At 45.7% G+C, this 9,757-nt stretch overlaps 1 protein-coding gene across 1 annotated transcript in view; it reads right to left on the minus strand.

Moving 5' to 3' along the window:
• NAT16 (N-acetyltransferase 16 (putative)) overlaps positions 1-9,337 on the minus strand; it is a 67,743-nt gene extending 58,406 nt beyond the window's left edge. The window contains exon 1 of the mRNA XM_069767348.1: positions 9,245-9,337. The gene's annotated coding sequence lies outside the window, so the exon portion shown is untranslated. The remainder of the gene's footprint in view (positions 1-9,244) is intronic.
• Positions 9,338-9,757: the final 420 nt, after the last annotated feature.

The raw sequence follows: 9,757 nt of genomic DNA on the forward strand, positions 1-9,757 counted from the left end.
ACTTCTGCAAACTCTTAAGAGATGCAGGCTGCGTCCAGTCACAAATAGCCCGAACCTTGACGGGATCCATCTCAATAGTAGAAGGGGAAAAAATATACCCCAAGAAAGAAATCTTCTGGACTCCAAAGAGACACTTTGAGCCCTTTACAAACAAGGAATTAGCCCGCAGGACCTGAAACACCTTCCTGACCTGCTGAACATGAGACTCCCAGCCATCAGAAAAAACGAAAATATCATCCAAATACACAATCATAAATTTATCCAGATATTCACGGAAAATATCGTGCATAAAGGACTGGAAGACTGAAGGAGCATTAGAAAGTCCGAAAGGCATTACCAAATACTCAAAATGGCCCTCAGGCGTATTAAATGCGGTTTTCCACTCATCACCTTGCTTTATTCGTATAAGATTATACGCACCCCGGAGATCAATCTTAGTGAACCATTTAGCCCCCTTAATGCGAGCAAACAAATCAGTCAACAAAGGCAAAGGATACTGATATTTTACGGTAATCTTATTCAAAAGACGATAATCTATACAAGGTCTCAAGGACCCATCTTTCTTGGCCACGAAAAAAAAAACCTGCTCCCAAAGGGGACGAAGATGGACGGATATGTCCCTTTTCCAAGGACTCCTTAACATAATCCCGCATAGCAGTATGCTCTGGCACTGACAGATTGAACAAACGACCTTTAGGAAATTTACTACCAGGAATTAAATCTATAGCACAATCGCAATCCCTGTGAGGAGGAAGCGAACTGAGCTTAGGCTCCTCAAAAACATCCCGATAATCCGACAAAAATACAGGAACCTCAGAAGGAGTAGATGAAGCGATAGAAATCGGAGGTGCATCATCATGAACCCCCTGACATCCCCAGCTTAACACAGACATTGTTGTCCAGTCAAGGACTGGATTATGAGTTTGTAACCATGGCAGACCAAGTACTAGAACATCATGTAAATTATACAACACCAGGAAGCGAATCACTTCCTGATGAACGGGAGTCATACGCATGGTCACTTGTGTCCAGTACTGAGGTTTATTCATAGCCAAGGGTGTAGAGTCAATTCCCTTCAAAGGAATAGGGACTTCCAGAGGCTCAAGACTAAACCCACATCGCTTGGCAAATGACCAATCCATAAGACTCAGGGCAGCGCCTGAATCTACACAGGCATCGACGGAAATGGATGATAATGAGCAAATCAGAGTCACAGACAGAATGAACTTAGACTGTAACGTACTAATGGCAACAGACTTATCAACCTTTTTTGTGCGTTTAGAGCATGCTGATATAACATGAGCTGAATCACCACAATAAAAGCACAACCCATTTTTCTGCCTATAGTTTTGCCGTTCACTTCTAGACTGAACTCTATCACATTGCATTGTCTCAAGTGCCTGTTCAGAAGACACCGCCAAATGGTGCACAGGTTTGCGCTCCCGTAAACGCCGATCAATCTGAATAGCCATAGTCATAGACTCATTCAGACCCGTAGGCGCAGGGAACCCCACCATAACATCTTTAATGGCCTCAGAAAGGCCATCTCTGAACTTTGCAGCCAGGGCGCACTCATTCCACTGAGTAAGCACTGACCATTTCCGAAATTTTGGACAATATATTTCTGCTTCATCTTGCCCCTGAGAGAGAGCTAATAAAGCATTTTCAGCCTGAATCTCTTGGTTAGGTTCCTCATAGAGCAAACCCAATGCCAGAAAAAACGCATCCACATTAAGCAACGCAGGATCCCCTGGTGCCAATGCAAATGCCCAATTCTGAGGGTCACCCCGCAGGAAAGATATAATAATCTTAACCTGCTGAGCAGGGTCTCCAGAAGAGCGAGATTTCAAAGAAAGGAACAGCTTGCAATTGTTCCTAAAATTCAGAAAACTAGATCTATCTCCAGCAAAGAACTCTGGAATAGGAATTCTAGGTTCAGACATAGGAGCATGTACAACAAAATCTTGTATATTTTGAACCTTAGCAGCAAGATTATTCAAGCTGGAAGCTAAACTCTGGACGTCCATGATAAACAGCTAAGGTCAGAGCCATTCAAGGATTAAGAGTAGGAAAAAAAAAAAAAGAAATCAGCCTGGCTGCAATTAGGGCTAGGCAGCAACCTCAGAGGAGAAAAAAAAAAAAAAAACTTCCTCAGACTACTTTTCCTCCTACTTCAGCCCAAACATTTTGTGGCCGGCTATACTGTCATGATTCCAATGGCAGGGAATCGCAAAAGGACAAGCACCAACGAGCTCTAGGGTGATGGAACCTGAGCTGACCGCGACCCTAAACCTGAACACACAAATAACAATAGCCGAGGAACGTGCCTACGTTGATCCTAGACGTCTCGCACCAGCCGAAGATCTAACTTCCCCTATTAGAAGAAACACAGACCTCTCTTGCCTCCAGAGAAATACCCCACAGAAATAGCAGCCCCCCACATATAATGACGGTGAAATGAGAGGAAGGCACATAGACAGTATGAAATCAGATTCAGCAAAATGAGGCCCACTAAAACTAGATAGCAGAGGATACAAAAGTAAACTGCGCGGTCAGCAAAAAACCCTTCCTTCAAAAAAACCATCCTGTAATTACTTGAACTCATGTTCCAACTCATGGAACATGAGGAGCAATTACAGCCCGCTAGAGCAACCAGCAGCAAAGAAACAATAATATGCAAGCTGGACAAGACAAAAATAAAGCAAAACGTGGAACAAGAAAATCAAAAACTTAGCTTGTCCTGAAGATTACTGAAGCCAGAAGCTGAGGTAACAAAACACTCTGATAACCTTGATAGCCGGCGGGGAAATGACAAGAAAGCCCGGTTAAATAGGAAACTCCCAAATCCTAATAGAACAGGTGGACACCAGAGACAGCAGAACACAAATCACCCAGTACCATCAGTAACCACCAGAGGGAGCCCAAAAACAGAACTCACAACAGTGAAGTGCACCAGTCCCTCCTACGGCAAAACAATCCCACAACATGATGCTGCCACCACCGTGTTTCACAGTGGGGATGGTGTTCTTAGGCTTCCAAGCTTCTCCCTTTTTCCTCCAAACGTAACGATGGTCATTATGTTCAAAAAGTTCAATTTTAGTTTCCTCAGACCACAGACATGTCTCCCAAAATTAAGGCTTTTGTACCTGTGTGCATTTGCGAACATTAATCTGGCTTCTTTATGTTTCTTTTGGAGTAATGGCTTCTTCTTGGCAGAGTGGCCTTTCAGCCCATGCTAATATAGTACTCATTTCAGTGTGGATATTGACACAATCAGCTTCCGCCATCATTTTCACAAGGTCTTTTGCTTTTGTCCTTGGGTTGATCTGCACATATTGGACAAAAGCATGATCATCTCTGGGACACAGAACCCATCTCCTTCCTGAGCGGTATGATGGCTGGACATTCCCATCTTGTTTGTACTTACGTATAATTGTTTGTACAGATGAACGAGGTACCTTCGGGTATCTTTAAATTGTACCCAAGGATGAGCCAGACTTGTGCAAGTTCACAATTCTCTTCCTGATATCTTGGGTGATTTCTTAAGACTTTCCCATGATGCTACACAAAGAAGCAGTGTGTTTCAGGTGTGCATTAAAATACATTCACGGGTGTGTCTCTAATAAACTCAGATGTTGTCAAAAAACCTATCAGAAGTGTATGTGTCTTTTTATATAGTGCATGTGAACTTCTGGTTTCAACTGTAGGTTGTAAAGATATTGTACAGATGCAAAGCGCTAAATCCTCTGCGAAGAGATAAAATTGTAACTTCCTGCAGCCACCACCAGGGGGAGCTCCATGCATACAACTTACACAATGTACTTAGTATGCAGTGAGCTACTTATCTCCCTCTAGTGGTGGTTTCAGAATTACACAAATTGCTTTGTAAGTAGGTTTTTGGACTGTAGATTTTCATATAATATGTTTCCTTTGAGAGATGGTATCTGAACGCAGCTATTGATTCAGCAGAAAGACACTGTGAGAAGGAAGATATTGCAGATATTGTACAGTACGGTCATTTGTCTCCAGTAAGACTCAGAGCTGCATTTAGAATCTCGGTGGAGACCACGAGAAAAAATCCAGAACTACCCAAAATAATTTCCTGACGAATGCCATGTGTGAACATGGTCTAACTATTTAAGCAAAGTGGAAAACTGCGCCCTCATTACGTCTAAAGGTGCTGATGGACTTAGCGGTTTTGGGGCTTTTTTACCTTCACTATAGGCTTCGATGTGGAGCCTAAAAAATGCATGTAAAAAATGCAGTTGCGTTATTAAGTGCAGAATCAAAACATTGAAACCGCTGTTTCACATCTGCAACAAAAATGCATCAAATAAGGGGGAAAATACATAAAACACCATGCAATAGTGCACACAGATTGGTATTGTGTTGTGCAGACACCTGCTGAAAACATGCAGAAAAACACAGCATTTAGGCTCCATGTCACATAGAAATGCACAGGTATGTAGACATGTGTCTCTATGCGCCCCAATAGACTGTATTGATGGAGCGTACATTGCACTTTCAGCTATAAACCATTCTCCTACACGTTACAATGCATACAGTGGTTTTGCTGCTGCCTGCAATGTTGCAGGTCGAGAGTTCGGCTCCCGGGGAGAACAGACTTCAAGAAAGCAGACATGAAGCCTAAACCTAGCAGAGAGATGCCTGTTATGAACAAGTAATTCAGAACCACAATGGACATTGAAGTTCAGAGCACACAAAGTGACCTGACAATTAACAAAAACAAAGGACGAGCTCTGAGACGTGGGAACTCTGCTGACCGCAATCCCTAATCCTAACACACCACACTAGAGTTAGCCGTGGATTGCGCCTAACGCTCCCTATGCAACTCGGCACAGCCTGAGAAACTAACTAGCCCTGAAGATTGAAAAATAAGCCTACCTTGCCTCAGAGAAATTCCCCAAAGGAAAAGGCAGCCCCCCACATATAATGACTGTGAGTAAGATGAAATACAAACACAGAGATGAAATAGATTTAGCAAAGTGAGCCCCGACTTACTGAATAGACCAAGGATAGGAAAGATAGCTTTGCGGTCAACACAAAAACCTACAAACAACCACGCAGAGGGGCAAAAAGACCCTCCGCACCGACTAACGGTACAGAGGTGCTCCCTCTGCGTCTCAGAGCTTCCAGCAAGCAAGAAAAACCAATATAGCAAGCTGGACAGAAAAAATAGCAAAAATAACACAAGCAAAACTTTGCTTATGCAGGATAGACAGGCCATAGGAACGATCCAGGAGGAAGCAAGACCAATACTAGAACATTGACTGGAGGCCAGGATCAAAGCACCAGGTGGAGTTAAATAGAGCAGCACCTAACGACCTAACCTCATCACCTGAGGAAGGAAACTCAGAAGCCGCAGTACCACTTCCCTCCACCAACGGAAGCTCATAGACAGAACCAGCCGAAGTACCACTCTCGACCACAGGAGGGAGCTTGGCCACAGAATTCACAACAGTACCCCCCCCTTGAGGAGGGGTCACCAAACCCTCACCAGAGCCCCCACGCCGACCAGGATGAGCCAAATGAAAGGCACGAACCAGATCGGCAGCATGAACATCAGAGGCAAAGACCCAGGAATTATCTTCCTGACCATAACCCTTCCACTTAACCAGGTACTGGAGTTTCCGTCTTGAAATGCGAGAATCCAAAATCTTCTCCACTATATACTCCAACTCCCCCTCAACCAAAACCGGGGCAGGAGGATCAACGGATGGAACCACAGGTGCCACGTATCTCCACAACAATGACCTATGGAATACATTATGGATGGAAAAAGAAGCTGGAAGGGTCAAACGAAAAGACACAGGATTAAGAACCTCAGAAATCCTATACGGACCAATGAAACGAGGCTTAAACTTAGGAGAGGAAACTTTCATAGGAATATAACGAGACGACAACCATGCCAAATCCCCAACACGAAGTCGGGGACCCACACAGCGCCTGCGGTTAGCGAAACGTTGAGCCTTCTCCTGGGACAATGTCAAATTGTCCACTACATGAGTCCAAATCTGCTGCAACCTATCCACCACAGTATCCACACCAGGACATTCTGAAGACTCAAACTGCCCTGAAGAGAAACGAGGATGGAAACCAGAATTGCAGAAAAACGGCGAAACCAAAGTAGCCGAGCTGGCCCGATTATTAAGGGCGAACTCAGCCAACGGCAAAAAGGACACCCAATCATCCTGATCAGCAGAAACAAAACATCTCAGATATGTTTCCAAGGTCTGATTGGTTCGTTCAGTTTGGCCATTTGTCTGAGGATGGAAAGCCGAGGAAAAAGACAAATCAATGCCCATCCTAGCACAAAAGGCTCGCCAAAACCTCAAAACAAACTGGGAACCTCTGTCAGAAACGATGTTCTCTGGAATGCCATGTAAACGAACCACATGCTGAAAAAACAATGGCACCAAATCAGAGGAGGAAGGCAATTTAGACAAGGGCACCAAATGGACCATCTTAGAGAAGCGATCACAAACCACCCAAATGACCGACATTCTTTGAGAGACGGGGAGATCCGAAATAAAATCCATAGAGATATGTGTCCAAGGCCTCTTCGGGACCGGCAAGGGCAAAAGCAACCCACTGGCACGAGAACAGCAGGGCTTAGCCCGAGCACAAATCCCACAGGACTGCACAAAAGAACGCACATCCCGTGACAGAGACGGCCACCAAAAGGATCTAGCCACCAAATCTCTAGTACAAAAGATTCCAGGATGACCAGCCAACACCGAACAATGAACCTCAGAGATAACTTTATTCGTCCACCTATCAGGGACAAACAGTTTCTCCGCTGGGCAACGGTCAGGTCTATTAGCCTGAAATTTTTGCAGCACCCGCCGCAAATCAGGGGAGATGGCAGACAAAATTACCCCCTCTTTGAGAATACCCGTTGGCTCAGACAAACCTGGAGAATCGGGCACAAAACTCCTAGACAGGGCATCCGCCTTCACATTTTTAGAGCCCGGAAGGTACGAAACCACAAAGTCAAAACGGGAGAAAAACAGCGACCAACGAGCCTGTCTAGGATTCAACCGTTTGGCAGACTCGAGATAAGTCAAGTTTTTGTGATCAGTCAAGACCACCACGCGATGCTTAGCTCCTTCAAGCCAATGACGCCACTCCTCGAATGCCCACTTCATGGCCAGCAACTCTCGATTGCCAACATCATAATTTCGCTCAGCAGGCGAAAATTTCCTGGAAAAGAAGGCGCATGGTTTCATCACCGAGCAATCAGAACTTCTCTGCGACAAAACAGCCCCTGCTCCAATTTCGGAAGCATCAACCTCGACCTGGAACGGAAGCGAAACATCTGGTTGGCACAACACAGGGGCAGAAGAAAAACGACGCTTCAACTCCTGAAAAGCTTCCACAGCAGCAGAAGACCAATTGACCACATCAGCACCCTTCTTGGTCAAATCAGTCAACGGTTTCGCAATGCTAGAAAAATTAGCGATGAAGCGACGATAAAAATTAGCAAAGCCCAGGAACTTCTGCAGACTCTTCAGAGATGTTGGCTGAGTCCAATCATAAATGGCCTGAACTTTAACAGGGTCCATCTCGATAGTAGAAGGAGAAAAAATGAACCCCAAAAATGAAATCTTCTGAACACCAAAGAGACACTTTGACCCCTTCACAAACAAAGAATTAGCACGCAGGACCTGGAACACCATTCTGACCTGCTTCACATGAGACTCCCAATCATCCGAGAAGACCAAAATATCATCCAAGTATACAATCAGGAATTTATCCAGGTACTCTCGGAAGATGTCATGCATAAAGGACTGAAATACTGATGGAGCATTAGAAAGTCCGAATGGCATAACCAGGTACTCAAAATGGCCTTCGGGCGTATTAAATGCTGTTTTCCATTCATCGCCCCGTTTAATACGCACAAGATTATACGCACCACGAAGATCTATCTTGGTGAACCAACTAGCCCCCTTAATCCGAGCAAACAAATCAGACAGCAGCGGCAAGGGGTACTGAAATTTGACCGTAATTTTATTTAGAAGGCGGTAATCAATACAAGTCTCAGCGAACCATCCTTCTTGGCCACAAAAAAGAACCCCGCTCCCAATGGCGACGATGACGGGCGAATATGACCCTTCTCCAAAGACTCCTTCACGTAACTCCGCATAGCGGCGTGCTCAGGTACAGATAAATTAAACAGTCGACCCTTAGGAAACTTACTACCAGGAATCAAATCGATAGCACAATCACAATCCCTATGCGGAGGTAGGGCATTGGACTTGGGCTCATCGAATACATCCCGGTAATCAGACAAGAACTCTGGGACCTCAGAAGGGGTGGATGATGAGATAGACAGAAATGGAACATCACCATGTACCCCCTGACAACCCCAGCTGGACACAGACATTGATTTCCAATCTAATACTGGGTTATGGACTTGTAGCCATGGCAACCCCAACACGACCACATCATGCAGATTATGCAACACCAGAAAGCGAATATCCTCCTGGTGCGAGTTAAATAGAGCAGCACCTAACGACCTAACCTCATCACCTGAGGAAGGAAACTCAGAAGCCGCAGTACCACTCTCATCCACCAAAGGAAGCTCATAGATAGAACCAGCCGAAGTACCACTCTCGACCACAGGAGGGAGCTTGGCCACAGAATTCACAACAGATGCCGGTCCAGCCCTCCAATAGAGGAGCCATGGACATATGCAGAGAAGATGTGAGTGAAGGCTTCTCTGCAGGGTACAACACAGACAGTGTGAGTGAAAGATGGGACATTGCCCGATCTCCCAAATCCGGACAATTCCGCTGAATCCGGGACGGTCGGGAGCTATGGAGGATGTAGTAAGAGATTAGGGCTTGAAGCAATTGATACACTATAATATTAACAGCTGCTGTCATAAGAAAACATTTCAGAAAGCAAAAAGTCGAGATGCTGAACAAGAAGGGGGTGCTGTGCACTCAGTACACTATAAAATGGTGCATGCATCTCCAGTCTGCTCGCAGTGAACCAGCAGGATACAATGATAGGTCCTGCATTCAGCCGCACTAGCCGGTGCCAGGAGAACAGAGCCAAGATGGTGAACAAGAAGGGGGTGCTGTGCACTCAGTGCCCCAGAAAATAGTGACCGTAGCTCCAGAACGATCTGGAATATCCATTTGATAAATACTGTGATTATTGTTCGGTTGTGCAGGCAGCACATTTGGGGTTAACACTGCAGCGCTCGCCCGGTTACCTTTATTTGCGAGCCCTATGGCCACAGTACTTTTCCAAGACGTGGCGGTGCCGTGAGCCGTCCTCGCGGTTTGGGAAGCAGATGTTAACGATGCAAATAAAGAATTTGCATAGTGTCAGCAGATGTGACGCTCTCCAGGTAGCAGGTGGTCCGCAGCGTCGCCTGACGCGGATCGTCACCCCCACCCTCCACTGCCGCACTCACGTAGGATATTTCGGGGGTATGCAGCGAGGTGCAGGGCATCGGTCCCAAATGTATAGATTGGAGGGGGGGGGGGAAGGAATTCGGAACGGTTCTGGGAGTCAGAGGAGGCGGAAGGAAGAATAGATGGAAGACATCAGATCTATGGACAAGTGTGTAGAGAAAGGGAGACAGGACAGGGAGGGCGGGAGCAGCGGGCGAATGACTCACGGAAAACTGCGCAGGGAATATACGAGGGCGTGAAATCTGCAAGAGAATTGTGACAAGAGAACCGAGGAAGGAAAAAAATAAAACAGAGACAGAAGGAGACGC

The sequence above is a fragment of the Ranitomeya imitator genome, chromosome 4, assembly GCF_032444005.1.
Source record: "Ranitomeya imitator isolate aRanImi1 chromosome 4, aRanImi1.pri, whole genome shotgun sequence".
Taxonomy (NCBI): Eukaryota; Metazoa; Chordata; class Amphibia; order Anura; family Dendrobatidae; genus Ranitomeya; species Ranitomeya imitator.